Source organism: Nomascus leucogenys, chromosome 5, assembly GCF_006542625.1.
Source record: "Nomascus leucogenys isolate Asia chromosome 5, Asia_NLE_v1, whole genome shotgun sequence".
NCBI classification, from domain to species: domain Eukaryota; kingdom Metazoa; phylum Chordata; class Mammalia; order Primates; family Hylobatidae; genus Nomascus; species Nomascus leucogenys.
Genome location: NC_044385.1, coordinates 126,676,695 through 126,694,552, shown reverse-complemented (window position 1 = coordinate 126,694,552; position 17,858 = coordinate 126,676,695). Strand labels below are relative to the sequence as shown.

The window sequence follows — 17,858 nt, the reverse complement described above, 5'->3', positions numbered from 1 at the left end:
TGGTTTTCTTCCTTTCACTAACTCTTTAATATGAGAGGCTTACAGATGACATTATTATTATATGGTAGACAACCTAACAAGGTGATACTTAAGCTTGCTCAAGTTTCCAAATAAACCTGCAGCGGAACTACGATATATGATCCCTAACAATTCCCCCACTATCACTCATTTCTCTTAAAAGATACTCATTAAAATCAGATTATCAGAGACCTTACTATTTCCTCTTCTGGGGACCCTTGGGGACAGGGCGGGGGTGGCAGTGGACAAAGATTGCTGAAAACATTGTCAAGTATCAGGTGCCCTAAAAATATCCAGGCGAGAGGTCTGCTTCTGGGACACAGTGTAGGGGAGGCTGCAGGCTCGCAGTGAAGCCCAGGGCTCAGTTTTGTGGCATTCTGAATATGGCGTGGCAGCAATAGCACAGCGTGGCTGGAGGGAGGGGCTGGGCAAATAACCCAAGTACATCGTGATAGGAATCCAGAAGTTCTGACCAGTGAAGGTCTGGGTCAGGACGAAGACCACACAGAATGGGGAACTCCATCATGACTGCAGGCAAATACAGTTGATCCTTGGAATCCATGGGAGACGGGTTCCAGGGGCACCATCCCCGCCCCGCCCTGCAGATACCAAAATCTGGGGATGCTCAAGGCCCCGATATAAAATGGTGTAGTATTTGCACCTAACCCATGCACATTCTTCCATATACTTTGAATCATCTCTAGATTACCTATAATACCTTTGAATTATAATACCTAATACAATGTAAATGCTATCTAAATAGTTGTTATCCTCTATTGTTTAGGGAATAAAGATGGGGGAAAAAAAGGCTGTACCTATTCAGTACAGATCCAAATCTTTTCCTCCCCGTCCCCCCAAATATCTGCAGTTGGTTGGATCCACAGATGCGGAGCCCATGGATACAGAGGGCCGACTGTAGTAGGTCTAAGGACAGCAGAAGCCTCCTCAAGGCTTTCAAAGCCTAAACAGCGTGAGTCGTTACTCAGTGGTCACCAACCCAAGCCCTCGTAGCAAAGCCTCAGGAGGACTGCGTGTGAGTCTACGTTCTCCCCATGCCAGCGCCGCGAGGCAGATCTGACCATCATTCCCAAAGGCCCCTCGCACTGCTCCCAGACCTCACCTCAGCAGAAGCTGGGGATAGAAGAAAACTGAAACACATTACCCCAAAGAGACTGTTTAAACCAACAGACGCCAAGATCCTGTTTACTCACAAATTTTTCTTCCCACCATCCACTACTAAAGGTAGAGGGCCTCTGACAAAGATGACAGGTGATAGCAGATACACTACATTTCATCATCTACACAATGAGTCATGAGTAGAAATTTGCAACTTCACTACACAACTGAAACAAGGAAGCTATCATGACTCCAAATCATAAACTGAAAACTATCTGCCAGTACTAAGTGGGGAAAGGGATGTGTGGAAAGTCATCACAGGCCTTCTCAGGCTTCCAGCATACACAGATACATAATGCTGAATAAGAGATACAGTGATTCTACTGATGCTCATCCAAGGAGGGAATCTAGATGGAAGTATAATCCATAGGAGAAGTAGAGAACGTCTCTTTGAACCACAGGTTAATACCAGAGAAAGGTGGGCTGGCTGAACCAAAGAATCCTTGTTACTATGCCAGACCCACTGTGTACATGCAACTCTTCAGTCAAGGGTGACTGAAGGGGCAGATGTAGAGTGGAGGGGACATTTCGTGATAGACTCTGACACGAAGAACCAGCCTACCCTTTCAAACTAAAGAACAGATTTGGTGAGAAATGACTAAGTAACATGTCCAAAAAAAAAGGCTGTAGCCTGCTTCACCTACCCTCCCGCCCTATTTCAACATAAACAACACTCAGAAAACAACCAATACTGGATGTCTGCATACAATTTGGAAAAAAAAAAAAAAAAACTCAGAAAAAGGGTAAATTAGTAGCATATAACACAAGAACTACTCAAAGAAACACAGGAAGAGTTCAGATAAATAGTTCTCCAAAGTCTCAAAGGCAACCATAGGAAACGTGACCCCTCTCAAAAAAAAAATTAAATAAAAAAAGAGCTCAAAGAAGAAAAACAAAGGTTCAAAGAAGAGATTATACAACAACAGAAGGAAATGAAAGTCAAGCTGATAGAACTCAGAAAAAAATGGAGAGAAAAATAACGTTATTGAGATAAAAGTCACATTAAGAAGGAACCAAAAACAGAATGTGACTAAAAAGAAAGATAAGGACTGGAGAAATCATATAAAATGAAATAGATAAGACTAACAATATAAAACCAATTTACTGAGAAGACAACAGATATGGAGGAAGAAGGGGGGTAGAAAGAATATGTAACTGTCCAAAGAGGCTCACAAAGCAAAAAGAACAAATGTACATTCAAAGATATATAATAGGATAAAACTTGTCAAAATAAATAAAACAATAAAACCTGGAATTTGTGGATTGATTATGTTTATAGAACTTTAAGGCTAGAGAAAGAATTATGGCCAGGCATGTTGGCTCACGCCTGTAAGCCCAGCACTTTGGGAGGCCCAGGCAGGAGGACTGCTTGAAGCCAGGAGTTTGAAACCAGCCTGGGCAACAAAGTGAGACCCCATCTCTACAAAAAAAAATTTTTTTTAATTAGCCAAGGCATGATGGCCAGTGCCCGTAGTCTCAGCTACTCAGGAGTCTGAGGCAGGGGAGATTGCTTGAGCCCAGGCCTTCCAACCTACACTGAACCATGATTTTGCCACTGCACTCCAGGCTGGACGACAGAGCAAAATGCTGTCAAAAAGGAAGAAAGAAAGAAAAGAAAGGAAAGAAAGAAAGAAAGAAAGAAAGAAAGAAAGAAAGAAAGAAAGAAAGAAAGAAGAAAGAAAGAAAGAAAAGAGAAGAAAAGGAAAAGAAAAAGAAAAAGAAAAAAGAAAAAAGAAAAGAAAAGAATAAAAAGAAAGTATGGAGGTATTAAGTTAGAAATAAAAAATCATGGCCGGGCGTGGTGGCTCACGCCTGTAATCCCAGCACTTTGGGAGGCCGCGGTGGGCGGATCACCTAAGGTCAGGAGATTGAGACCAGCCTGACCAACATGGTGAAACCTCATCTCAACTAAAAACACAAAAATTCGCTGGGCATAGTAGCGGGTGCCTGTAATCCCAGCTACTCGGGAGGCTGAGGCAGGAGAATCGCTTGAACCTGGGAGGCGGAGGTCGCAGTGAGCTGAGATCGCACCACCACACTCCAGCCTGCACAACAGAGCGAGATTCCATCTCAAAAAAAAAAAAAAAGAAAAGAAAAAAGAAAGAAATAAGAAATCATGTACAAGAAAGGAAAAAAACTCAGGTCAGCCTAATTTCTCAAAAGCAACACAGACACAGAAGACCACACAGCAATATGGTCTAAGCACTAAAAAAAGGAAATGTTGTCCCCCAATTTTACACCCAGCAAAGGTTTTCTTAAAGTATATCAAATAAATATATATTCTGTAGAATGTAAAAACTTAGTGCCCCTTCTTTAAAAAAATCAGTCATCTCTATACATACTGATTTGAAACCATCTTCAAGAAAATACAGAATAGTGTATACACTGTGCTATCATTTTTTTAAGAAAAAAATAACCATACATGTGTGTTTTTAAATGCAAAGAGTATCTCTGGACAAATGCTTAAGAGGAACAGAATAGCTGAGGAACAGGGATGAAAGGGAGGCTTGTTTTTCACCACAAATCCATTTGGACTTTTTGAATTTTATGCCGTATATACATACACTACATTATTATTGTTATTTTTTTCTTTTAGAGATAGAGCCTCACTCTGTGGACCACGCTGGAGCACAGTGTCGTGATCTCAGCTCACTGCAACCTCCGTCCACCTCCCGGGTTCAAGTGATTCTCGTGTCTCAGCCTCCTGAGTAGCTGGAATTACAGGCGCCTGCCACCAGGCCCGGCTAATTTTTGCACTGTTAGTAGAGACGGTGTTTCACCATGATGGCCAGGCTGGTCGCAAACTCCTGACCTCAGATTACTGGCCCGCCACGGCCTCCCAAAGTACTGGGATTACAGGCATGAGCCACTACGTCCACTCTACAGTTTTTTTTTTTTCAAGTGAAGTGTGCTCATTTTCTCTGTCATTACAATATGCAATCAACAACCACTTCAGACCTTTCACTAGTAGGCACACAATAAATAGTAGCTGTTTTTTTAAAACTGCATTTGAGTTAACAGGTGGATACTAATTTTTATTTCTCTGGTTGTAGATTTACAGACTTCAACCTACAACACCAAATTTTACAATGTGTTTCAGATAATCTCTCTTCCTCATCTGAAAAAGAGAGACCTGAACTAACAAGGTCAAACATCTCTGCTACATCTATAATTCTGTGGTTACAAAGCCCTTTTATTTCAGATGTATTTAGATGGTTACTGTCTTTGTTTTTTTGAGACAGGGCCTCACTCTGTCACCCGGGCTGGAGTGCAGTGGCATGATCATGGCTCACTGAGCCTTGACCTCCCAGGCTCAAGTGATCCTCCCACCTCAGCCTCCCATGTAGCTGGGACTACAGGCACAAGCTACCACCTCTAGATTGATTGATTGATTGATTGATTGATTGATTGATTGATTTATGAGACACAGGTTCTCATTATGTTGCCAGGGCTGGTCCCGAATTCCTGGGCTCAAGCAATCCTCCCACCTTGGCCTCCCAAAGTGTTGAGATTACAGGCGTGAGCCACCACATCCGGCCTTAGACATTTAATTTCTAATATGGCTATTTCCAATATTATAAAGTGAGTGTTTTGCTCACATACCTCTGTTTCAGGTTAGAACTTTTTAACATTTTTCCTTTAATTGACAATAAAAGCTAACAAATTAAATCAAATTCAGTGTGGGGATAAAAAGAAAAATAGGCCAAAAGTGAAGCGATAAATCACATAATATCCTGGGGCACAAGTAAAATCTGCTCCTTTCAAGGCAGACAATATTATCAAAATGTCTTAGCACTGTGAACACACTGGAGTATTTTAAATTAAACAAAAAACTCTGTATTTCATAAACTATCCAAAGACACAACGCTAGAGGTGTTTAGCAGCAACGCTAACGTAAACAAAGATTTTATAATTTGCCCTGAAATTGACCAAGGACTCAAGTGCACCAAACTTACATTAATTATAACCCTGCCCCCCACTCTCAGCAGATGACTTCTTCTCTTTACCGAAATCGAAGACAAGGCTTTGGTGGGTACAGTTCATGAAATTCATCTCAGTGTACTCTATTTTCTGAAAACTTTCCCCAGCTTAACCAAACAGATCAGTTTGGTTGAAAATTATTTATAATAAGAATATACATGACAGGCCGGGCATGGTGGCTCAAGCCTGTAATCTCAGCACTTTGGGAGGCCAAGGCGGGCGGATCACCTGAGGTTGGGAGTTCGAGACTAGCCTGCCCAAAATGGAGAAACCCCGTCTCTACTAAAAATACAAAATTAGCCAGGCGTGGTGGCACATGCCTGTAATCCCAGCTACTCGGGAGGCTGAGGCAGGAGAATTGCTTGAACCTGGGAGGCAGAGGTTGCAGTAAGCTGAGATCACGCCATTGCACTCCAGCCTGGACAACAAGAGCAAAACTCCATCTCAAAACAAACAAACAAACAAAAAGAATATACATAATACTGGCCAGGTGTGATGGCTCATGCACCTGTAATCCCAGCACTTTGGAAGGCCAAGGTGGGTAGATTACGGGGCCAGGAGTTCGAGACCAGCCTGGCCAAGATGGTGAAACCCCGTCTCTATTAAAAATACAAAAATTAGTTGGGCGTGGTGGCAGGTGTCTGTAATCCCAGCTACTCAGGAGGCTGGGGTCACTGGAACCCGGGAGGTGGAGGTTGCAGTGAGCTGAGATCATGCCATTGCACTCTAGCCTGGGCAACAGAGCAAAACTCCATAAAAAAATACACACACACACACACACACACACACACACACACACACACACAGATATTTAAAACAAGTTCAAAAACATGACTTGGCTGGGCATGGTGGCTCACGCCTCTAATCCCAGAACTTTGGGAGGCCAAGGTGGGCGGAGTACTTGAGGTCAAGAGCTCGAGACTAGCCTGGCCAACATGGTGAAACTTCTGTCTCTACTAAAAATACAAAAATTAGCTGGGCATGGTGGCTGGCACCTGTAATCCCAGCTACTCAAGAGGCTGAGAACTGCTTGAACCCAGGAGGTAGAGGTTGTAGTGAGCTGAGATCATGCCACTGCACTCCAGCCTGGGCGACAGAGCGAGACTCCGTCTCAGAAAAAGAAAAAAGAAAAAAAAAAAAACATGATTTATGTCCTACTTCAAGAAGGCATCTCCCCACATGTCATAATCCACCTATCACTCTGGATTCCATTAAAAGCATTTCACTGCATTTGTGGTACAAATAACGCTGAAGTGGAACATTTTCCATGAGTTGTTTGGAACATTCGATTTTCCTATCTACGTCATCATAGGGAAAAAGAAAGTACACACCCTAAATTAATTTGACATTTGAGAGATATTACCGACATCCTTTACCATTAAAAAACAAAAAAGAAACACTTCCTCAGAGATACCTCATGACATAGTTAAAATATTATAGCTTCTATTACAACAAGCACCTGCTAAACATTTAATTTTATTCAACTTTAGAAATGTAAAACTTACAAAACAAAATATTTGCCAAAAAACCATTTCCAATAATAATAAACTTTAGGAAGACAGAGACTGTAAAAAGTGTTTTTGATTCACCTCATAAGTCATCCTTTTTGTCATACACAAATTCTGAGTTTTTTCTTTGTCATCAAATGTTAAGGAGATTAGCATTGTGCAGAGTGAAAATATAAAATAAAAACCCAGGTATTCTGCTATTTTTAAAAAGACTTTGATCATATATCTTGCTTCTACTTCTGAAGATGATATGAAGGATAAAAAACCAATTTGTTGGTCAAGTTATAACGAATTCTCAGAAAGGAATAACTAGTTCCTGCTCCTTTAATAGGCTTTCATAGTATATCTTAAAAGTGACTGTTCTGCACAAACTGTGGAAAAAGATCTGTACATTTCTGATTGCTTTGTTTTGTTTTGGAGACAGGGTCTCACTCTGTCACTCAGGCTGGAAAGCAGTGGTGGGATCCAGCTCACTGCAGCCTCAACCCCCTGGGCTCAAGCAATTTGCCCATATCAGCGGGTTGAGTAGCTGGGATTACAGATGTTTGCCACCATGTCTGGCTAATTTTTTTTTTTTTTTTTTTTGTAGAGGTGAGGTCTCACTATGTGCCCAGGCTGGTCTCGATCTCCTGGCCTCAAGCAATCCTCTCACCTGAGCCTTCCAAAGTGCTGAGATGACAGGCATAAGCCACTGTTTTCTGATTCGACTTGTGGGCTAGAAAGAATCCTAGAAATAATACACTCCAACTCAACGCTCTCCTCCTCCCATTTTACATCTAAAAAAATTAAAGAGCCATATAAATTATGCAATTTATAGGGGCAATTACCTTGCAATACTCCTTAGAGTATTTCACTTAAGTTCACATGTGAAAAGCAAAATAGCAAATGTAATCTAAATATGAAGATATAGTGCTTGTATATAGTAGATGCTCACTGCATATTTGTAAGACTGTTTTAGAAATGGAGATGTTTATTGCTTCTTTTTAGTTCTTATCACTTAACTACTGCTAACAAAAAGTATGATTATTAAATTATGTATCAAACAGATGAGGTATATCCCATTCCCCATTAACAAAGAACTTTGTATGCTATGCAGTTAATTAAATTGTGATATTACCACCATCCAACGTTATTATAGTTCACTAAATTCTACATAAACTGCAACTAGAGATGTAAAGCACAAACATACTTTAAAATTCTAAAAAGCCAAGATGCTCACAATAAGCACATACATTTCCAATTATTTAATAGATCTAATAACGTTGCTAAGTCACTCGCTTCAGTGCTTATTTCTAGGCAAAGCATGACAAAACTCAAACAATTTAATGCTCTTATAATAATTGATTCTTAATGTTTTAGTATAAACTATAACACAGTTTTAAACCTTAACACAAAAAGGGGAGGCTTTCTTTATCCTGCTTTCCTATTTACTAAAATATTATTTCAAAATAGATCTATCATACCTCTAATGACCTCCCAGAGGGAAATGAGATGGTTGTTTTATACAAACAAAAGGAGGCAACCATTTTTATAAGTTTGCTCTTTATCACCATCACCTTGGAAACGGCCTTTTATTTCTCTCCCAAATATATATGTAATAATGACAAAAACATCAAGAGGAATTACATATAATGATAGTGAAGATCTGTCAATCTGTCACAAAAGATTATATTAAATATGCATATGTTATAAATGTAATTAAATATATCTCAAAGGATGTGAACTGCAAAAACAAATTTTAGGTATTGGTATACAATCAGGTTGGCTAGTTTCTGTTTAATTATCACCTCATTAATTGATCAGTAACAACTTTAATTTCAGTTTTACGGTCTACAAAAATATCCTACATTATTTTGCCCACAGTTTAATTATAGTAGTAGTTTCTTTTGGATTGGTGTGATAAGGTCATTCTCTGCAGATCACACTGTAAATTATATCAGCTTAATGAATAACTCCAGGTAGATCAGTTCCTTACATAAAGAACAATTGAAACTGCCTTTCACTCCCCTACCTGATTATGGTGGAATCCTGTGTTTCTACGCAGTATTGCCATCAATGGTCACAATGCTTGTGTTTGAACCTCAGTTCCACAAGTTATCTAATTGTTCATGTCTCCATTTTCTCATATGTAAAATGCACATTCAAGGAGTGGTTGTAGGCTGGGCGCGGTGGCTCACGCCTGTAATCCCAGCACTTTGGGAGGCCGAGGCGGGCGAATCACGAGGTCAGGAGATCGAGACCATCCTGGCTAACACGGTGAAACCCCGTCTCTACTAAAAAAATACAAAAAACTAGCCAGGCGTAGTGCCGGCTGCCTGTAGTCCCAGCTACTTGGGAGCCTGAGGCAGGAGAATGGCGTGAACCCGGGAGGCGGAGCTTGCAGTGAGCCGAGATCGCACCACTGCACTCCAGCCTGGGCGACACAGCCAGACTCCGTCTCAAAAAAAAAAAAAAAAAAAAAGGAGTGGTTGTGAGGAATGAAGTCAAGCCCTTAGAACAGCACCTAGTACATAATAAGCCCTCAATGAATGCTGGCTGTTGGTGGTAGTTCAACTTAGTGATGCTCTATACTCCTCCCCAAAAATGATTATTAGAGATCTATTTTTCTCCTTTTCCAAGCATGCCTACTTTTACTGTTCTTCAATTTTTCTTGTTCTTCACTAATATCTCCTCCATTATTTATTCTCTTAATTTCATCAGATTCCTATTAGTATTTACTGCTTTTGCTTTTCATACGTATTTTGCTACCACTGATGTCCTCCAATAAACCCCATTACCTAAGCTGGTGGTTTACCACCACAGAACACATCCATTATCTAAGTGGACTATAAGACATCCATAAAGATGGCTACATATTTCCTTTGCCTAATTCCCATACATTGCGACTGTGATGTGCTGTTTCTTGTTAATCCTACCTACTTTATATTATTATCTGTGACTGTTTAGCATTCTAGTACTATCCTTAGACACTCAGAATTTCCCCTAGTAGTCCATTTCTCCTGGCCAACAGTAAATGTATCTGATACTCTGTTTTCTATGGTCCTATCTACCAAGGATTTTCCAGCAGGTTTGCATTCTGTTTTTTAGCCTCTGTGGCCACCAGTGACATTATTCCTAATATGTACATACTAAAATATTAATTATATTTTACATTATAATACAAATAACATATTTAATAGTTTTATGTTTGTATCTTAAATTTATTTGCTACTATTTTATTCCCAAAATAATTGGTGGATTACAAATTGATTAACAGGATTCTTTTATAAGCATGAACAATAAAAACTCCTTTTTCTTTTCATTTGTTTGCTATCATGGTTTGTCCCGATTTTTTTGATAAGTAAAGGTGAGATATAGAAACTGATGCCCCAGACCCACTCATCACATCCATCCAGGGAATAAGCTAACAATCAGCCATTTACTCTGTGCCCATTACATCTCAAGGAAGACCCTGGTTTAAAAAAAAAACACAACTATCCATTAGGTTAATCATAAAAAAGCATGCACTTGTAGAGAGTATATAGGGCACTTATCAGCTGTAAGCCACTGCCATGACTTTACTTTTAACTGTTAAATTTACAGTTACCAGTGTCCTTTTATTGCACCTAATAAGAAATAGAAAAATGGTATAGTTAGCCTCTATTCTAATAAACATCCTGGGGAGGTATTTCCTTGTATCTTGTTTGTTTCTTGTAAAACAATTTCAGATATACATAAAAGTTATAGCAATAGTACATGGAGTTCCCTTATACCCTTCACCCAGATTCCCTAGCTGCTAACATTTCTGAGCAGTAAAGAATACATTTTATGATGTCCCATTACCCTTTAATACTTCAGCATTTATTCCCAAGTACAAGGACCCTCTCCTTAGTGAATGTGAACAGAGTTTGTGAACTAGATGGCAATACTGGAGTAATAGTAACTTCCTGATTTTGTTGACTGCACTGTGCTATCAACAACATTTTGCTGTCACTAACATTTTGTCGACAGCACAGTGCAGTCAACAAAACAGGAATTTACTATTAACCCAATATTACCATCCAATCCACAAACTCTATTCAAATTCCAGTAGCCCCAATAATGTCCTTTATGGTATGTCTAAGATCTAATTTAGGCTCATACATTTAGTTTTCATGTCTCTTCGGTGTCTCTCTCAACCTGAATAGTTCCTTAACTTTGCTTGTCCTTCATGATTTTCCTTGTGCTATGGACTGAATGGTTGTGTCCCCTCAAAATTCATATGATAAAAGCCTAACTCTCAATATGACAGTATGAGGAGACAGGACCTTTGGGAGGTAATGAGGTGGTGGGGGTGGAGCCCTCCTGATGGCATCAGTGCCCTTATAAAAAGAGACACAAGAGCTGCTTCCTCTCCCTCTGCTCTCAGCCATGAATGAACACAGAAAGAAAGATGGCCATCTGCAAACCAGGAAGTGGGTCCTCACCAAACACCGGATCAGCCAGCACCTTGATTTTGGACTTGTCAGCCTACAGAACTGGAGGAATAAACGACTGTTGTTTAAGCCACCCATTCTATGGTATATTTATTATAGCAGTCCAAATTAACTAAGACACTTTCCATACTTGCAGGACATAGACCAGTTAATTTGGGAAAATGTTTCCTCTTGATTAATGTATTTTTATCAGGAATACCACAGAAGTAATGTTGTGCTTTTTTCAGCATCAAATCAGGAGGCACAGCCTGGTCAACATAGCAAAACCCTGTCTCTATTAAAAATACAAAAAATCAGCATGGCTTGCACACCTGTAATCCCAGCTACTTGGGAGGCTGAGGCATGAGAATCACTTGAACCTGGGAGGCGGAGGTAACAGTGAGTCAAGATCACGCCACTGGGCCGGGCGCAGTGGCTCACGCCTGTAATCCCAGCACTTTGGGAGGCCGAGGCGGGCGGATCACGAGGTCAGGAGATCGAGACCATCCTGGCTAACACAGTGAAACCCCATCTCTACTAAAAATACAAAAAATTAGCCGGGTGAGGTGGCCGGCGCCTATAGTCCCAGCTACTTGGGAGGCTGAGGCAGGAGAATGGCACAAACCCTGGGGGGCGGAGCCTGCAGTGAGCCGAGACCGCGCCATTGCACTCCAGACTGGGCGACAGCGAGACTCTGTCTCAAAAAAAAAAAAAAAAGATCAAGCCACTGCACTCCAGCCTGGGCAACAGAGCAAGACCATGTCTCAAAAAAAAAAAATCAAGAGGCACACCTGTCCCATTACCAGTAAGGTTACTTTATTACTGGTTAAGATGGTTTCTGCCAAGTTTGTAATGTTAAGCCCTAAGCAAATACATCTAAATCTGTTTCTGTGTCTACTGATTAAAAAAAAAAATGACTTCACATTGATACCTCTGATTCCAAACATTTCAACAATGTAGGATTTATTTTAACTTTCCCCTGTGCTATATTTGCAACTCCCTTCAAAGACAGTGAGAAACTGCCTCACATTATCTGGCTAACTAACAAGTTTGCTACTATTTTCTTTCTCAATTTATCTGACATACACATAAATCTTCTACTTTAAATATATTTCACAGTAAGTCAAAGAGTATATATTATAGAAAAAGAATATGACAGTGCTTTAACAAAAAAACAGTCAACTGATTTGACACTAATGCAAAATTTAATAAGACACAGGTTTCTCTTGGGGAAAAAAAAGAGTGTGCTAAGTGATCAGTGGATATGGGTTTGGGAATTTAGGATACTGCAATTCAACAAACTTTAAAAAAAAGAGCATCAATTTACAGGACTGCAATACATGCTATAAAATACTTCAGAATAAAAACAGTGGTGTGCAAGGAGAGGTCCGCAAGAACTGCACACGGTGCTCACTACACTAGTAGCTCCACTGTGTGTAGACTTTACAATTTCCCTGGCAGGCTGGGCATGGTGGCTTGTGCCTGTAATCCCAGCACTTTGGGAGGCCAAGGCAGGTGGATCACAAGGTCAAGAGATCAAGACTACCCTGACCAACACAGTGAAACCCTGTCTCTAATAAAAAAACAAAAATTAGCTGGGCGTCATGGCATGCATCTGTAGTTGCAGCTACTCAGAGGGCTAAGGCAGAAGAATCGCCTGAACCCAGGAGGCAAAGGTTGCAGTGAGCTCAGATCATGCCAATGCACTCTAGCCTGGGGACAGAGTGAGACTCCGTCTCCAAAACAAAACAAAACAAAACAACAACAAAAACAAAAAAAAATTCCCTGGCAAAAAGTTAAGGAAAATAGATAATTAGGTCAGGCTATTTGGACAGTCATGTTTTGTACCAAAGAATTCCAGTCCATATAGTACATTAATTAGCAAACCAATTTGGCCATAGAAATGGGTTTGTAGAATCATATCACAAGTAGGGGTGACAGGCCGGGCATGGTTGCTCATGCCTGTAATCCTAGCACTTTGGGAGGCTGAGGTGGGTGGATCACTTGAGGTCAGGAGTTCAAGACCAGCCTGGCCAATGTGGTGAAACCCCGTATCTAGTATAAATACAAAAATTAGTTGGGCATAGTGGCGTGCCTGTAATCCCAACAGCTACTCAATAGGTTCAATTGCTTGAACCTAGGAGGCAGAGGTTGCAGTGAGCTGAGATCATGTCATTGCACTCCACCCTGGGCAACAGAATGAGACTCCATCTCAAAAAAATAAATAAACGAGTGGGGGTGACAAAAATGGCCAATTCTAAAAGACACACTGATATAGTTTGGATAGTTGTCCCTGTTCAAATCTCATGGTGAACTGTAATCTCCACTGCTGGAGGTAGGGACCAGTGGGAGGTGTTTGGATCATGGTGAGACAGCCAGGCGGGAGGGGGTCCCTGGAAAAACTCCAACTGGCCTGTGCACTGGGGTGGAGCCTCAGGAAGTCCTCACCATCTGCACTGTTTGGCCCCTCCTCTTCCTATGTGGAACTAGGAATTTAATCTGTGGGCAAGAAGCACTCTAGCAGGAACTCTGGCCTCGCTGAGTCCCTGTTCCCCCTTTTTTTCCCTTTTCACCCTATAAAACCCTGTCTTACTCACCATTCAAACTGTGAGCCTGAATTTTTCTGGCCATGGGACAAAGAACCCCATCTTTAGCAGAACTAAGGAAAAGTCCAGGAACCATTTTTGGCGCCCAATATGGGGCTCAAGAAGCAGTGAGTGAAATGGGGACTCAAAACCTCTCACTGTGGCTCCTAAGCCTTTTCACCCTGAGATTTCTGAGGGTGGAGGAAACTGTGCCCCCACCACCTGCTGCCCCCAGGGGTTGAGAACCAACCCAACCTTCCCATAGCCCTTTTCTTCCTTTTTTGGGAGGGACCAGCGAGCAGCAGCTCCCTACCTCCCTCCTCCACTGCTGAGGCTTGGACACATGGTCCAAGGGCACCCGGGGTGGCTGGCTAGCATTTTCTGCCACGAGCCACTGGAGCCTTCCCCTTCCCCAGGCAAGGGTTTCAACTCCATCGGACAGTAATTAAGCTTAAGCTTCTCTCCTCGGTGGAAGAACCACTTGCATGAGAATAAGAGGCTCTTTCCCAGGCATTTTTAAACTGTCTTTTTTTTTTTTTTTCCCCTACTCTACCCTGTCAGCAGATAACTTTTAAGTTTTTTCTCTTTTAGAAAACACTTTACTAGGCCAGACCCCCACCCTGGAACTATCACTGTTTGTATTCTCTGCAAGGTGTTGGTTGTGAAATCAGGCCTCCATCTTGTTTTACATCCTGAGGGCATGGCTTCTAACTCCAGTGGCAAGACTTTGTTTAGCAATCCTGCCTTAGGGGATGAGCCCTCTCTGGTTCCATATCTGCATGTTTTCCTAGCCCTGTCTCTTAATGGGCCCCACCCAGCGACTGGGTTTTCTTTTGCCTGTCTGTGTATATACTGTGTGTGGTATCTGTAAAAAGACCTCTAATTAATTTGGCCTAAAGAAAGACAAGCACTTGGATCTGATATTTTTTAAAGGGAAGATAAAAACTGTGGTACCTTTCAGTTCATGTGACTTTAATCATTGAGAAATAAAAACAGCCTTAAGGATTACTGGTAAAGAGCAGATGTTGTCAAAATGTAAATAGGGGGACTAAACAATGCAGGTCAGATACAAAGTTTGCTAAGTGTTTTGAAGTTACCAGCTGCTTTTTGAGTTCTGAGAACTATTTGACTTGCTGGTTTCACAACTGGTAAGGCCTGGGGACATATAACCATGCTCTTAATTAAGAAGGCAAACCTTGGCAGCACTGAGCACACACTTAAACAATTAAAACAACTTACCAAGTTTGTTTGTTTGTTTGTTTGTTTGAAACGGAGTCTCACTCTGTCACCCAGGCTGGAGTGCAGTCGTGCAATCTTGGCTCACTGCAAGCTTCGCCTCCTGGGTTCAAGCAATTCTCCTGCCTCAGCCTCCAGAGTAGCTGGGATAACAGGCGCCCACCACCATGCCCAGCTAATTTTTTGTATTTTTAGTAGAGATGGTCTCACCATGTTGGTCAGGCTGGTCTCGAACTTCTGACCTCAGGTAATCCACCCACCTCGGCCTCCCAAAGTGCTGGAATTACAGGCATGAACCACCGTGCCCAGCCCCAAGTTTTAAATTAAAGTTAAAAATTGCTAGGAGTTACCATTATACCATGTAATTAAGACTACTGGAAATAGATTTACGTGCAAGGTATGTAAGAACAGGAAAATGTGTTTTTTAGCAAAAGGTGCTAAGGAGGCATGGAAATATAAATTTTTGTCTAGGTTAAAGGACAGTTTTAAATTAGGAAAAAGCTGAAGGTTCAAACAAGTGGTAGAAGAATTGTGGAAATGAATCTTGCAGAAGAGGTTCTCTATGTGAACAGATTGACTAAATTCCAAAAGGTATTATATGGTTTTTCTGTAGATTGAGCATTGAAATAAAAACATGGCAAAGTTTTCCTAAGGCGCTAATCTGCTCTTTGGCAAAATCTGTAAAGGGTTATAAAAGGTTCTTACTTATTTAAAATTTCTGAGTTATTACTTTGGCGAAATAAATAATTTATGGTAATCTGGAATTCTATTTTATAACACAAAGTATTTTAAACCTTGCCTGTTTAACGGCCTTCTCAAAATCAAACTTCAGTTTCAAAATTGTCTTTCCTAACACCCAGCTTTTCGGATAGTCCAGAGGGCCCCTGGAATGTCCAGAAAAGAGAGGTAAACACGATTATTTAACATGTTTAGTTACATGGGATTGCCAAAATGACATTCAATCTTCTTTAGGTTATATTTTTGTGAATAATGCTAATATGTGTTCCCAAATTGTATGGGATTTCTAAAATTCTAATGTCCAAGTATATGCTATCAATCATAATTAAGGTTGTTATGTTAAGTTATTGTAAACCGTGGAGATAACCAAACTTCTTTGTCAGTTGTGTTTCTAACTAACTACCCTGGATATTTAGCTATTCACAGACAACTGTTGTCTTGTTTTAATCCTTTTCAAAGATGGTTTATAATAAGCTATAGAATTTTAACAGGTCCTCTCAAATACAGGCTTCTGATAACTTTGGAGATTGTAACATTAAAATAAAGTAAAAAGTACAGGACTCATAAAGAGCTGAAGTGTTTACAAATATCAAGCAAAACTAGAGAACTTAATGGAATGAACTCAGAAACCTGAAGCAACCTTTTTGACTTTTGCTTGGAATATTGCTGATCCTTGTTTAGTTTTTCAGAGTCAAGGAAACTTATTTTGAACTATTTTTCTTTTTCTTTGGGTGGGGAGACAGAGTTTCACTCTTTATGCCCAGCGAGGCTGGAGTGCAATGGCATGATCTCGGCTCACTGCAACCTCCACCTTCCGGGTTCAAGCAATTCTCCTGCCTCAGCCTCCTGAGTAGCTGGGATTATAGGCATGTGCCACCACACCCAGCTAATTTTGTACTTTTAGTAGAGATGGGGTTTCTCCATGTTGGTCAGGCTGGTCTCGAACTCCTGACCTCAGGTGATCTGCCCACCTCGGCCTCCCAAAGTGCTGGGATTACAGGCGTGAGCTGCCACACCCAGCCAATTTTGAACTATTTACGGACTTTAATAATTAAGTAAGGTATACGCTACTGTGATGAAGGTTTGGAGCATATTTGTTTCTCTCTTCCTGCTTCCTCTGGAATTTGGAAACTATCTGTGAGTCTTCTTAACTTATGACAATATAGTTGTTTGCATCAGTGCAGTAAGAATCCATTTTTCTTTTGCAACAGGACACAATTGGAGAAAGTGGTTATTCTACCAAAGCTTTGACTGGAAAGGTATACTTCCTTTTAAGGAGTGAATCTGACTTGCAGAGCCAATAAAAGCCCAGTGGAGAAAATGGCCTCATACCCCCATCTACACAGTCCCTGTAAAGGGTTACTGACCTGTGGTCAGTAAAGAATGTCACTTTCTGGTGGGGCGCAGTGGCTCACGCCTGTAATCCCAGCACTTTGGGAGGCCAAGGCGGGCGGATCATGAGGTCAAGAGATAGAGACCATCCTGGCCAACATGGTGAAATCTCGTCTCTACTAAAAGTACAAAAATTAGCTGGGCGTGGTGGCACACACCTTTAATCCCAGCTACTCGGGAGGCTGAGGCAGGAGAATCTCTTGAACCTGGGAGTTGGAGGTTGCAGTGAGTCGAGATTTACTGCACTCCAGCCTGGCGACAGAGCAAGACTCATCTCAAAAAAAAAAAGAAAAAAAAGAATGTCACTTCCTAACAGGTCCAGGAGCTCCAAGTTTATCTTGGGACCTTAAAAGGAGAGGACCACCCAACTCACAAGTATTTGAGGATAGAAACCCATGGCTGGGCTCGGCTTAAAAGGTCTTATCTGAGATTCCCTGTGGAATAGACTTCCATCAAAGCCAATCCAAAAGGCCTATGTAGAAATAATTATTCTTGTTGCACTTTATGCAAATATTCAGGCCAAGTATAAGACTAAAGTCTACTTTGCAAACCACTCAGTCCCATCATTTTATTTTTGTTTAACAAAAATGAGGACTGGAGAGAAATTATGCTCCAAAACTTATCATACATTTGTCATTAAATTCTAAACTCACTAGTTGTTTTTAAGTTTTCACCTACATTTTAGACTAACCCTGCTTGTTCCTGTGAACCAACCAGCAATCTCTGGCTGCAGCTCAGAAAGAACAAGAGGGATGGGTAATGTAAAAGTCTGGGTCAATATTCTAGTTCTG

At 41.0% G+C, this 17,858-nt stretch overlaps 1 protein-coding gene across 7 annotated transcripts in view; it reads right to left on the bottom strand.

Moving 5' to 3' along the window:
* PCCA (propionyl-CoA carboxylase subunit alpha) overlaps positions 1-17,858 on the bottom strand; it is a 439,915-nt gene that overhangs the window by 105,948 nt on the left and 316,109 nt on the right. The gene's annotated exons all lie outside the window — the stretch shown is intronic.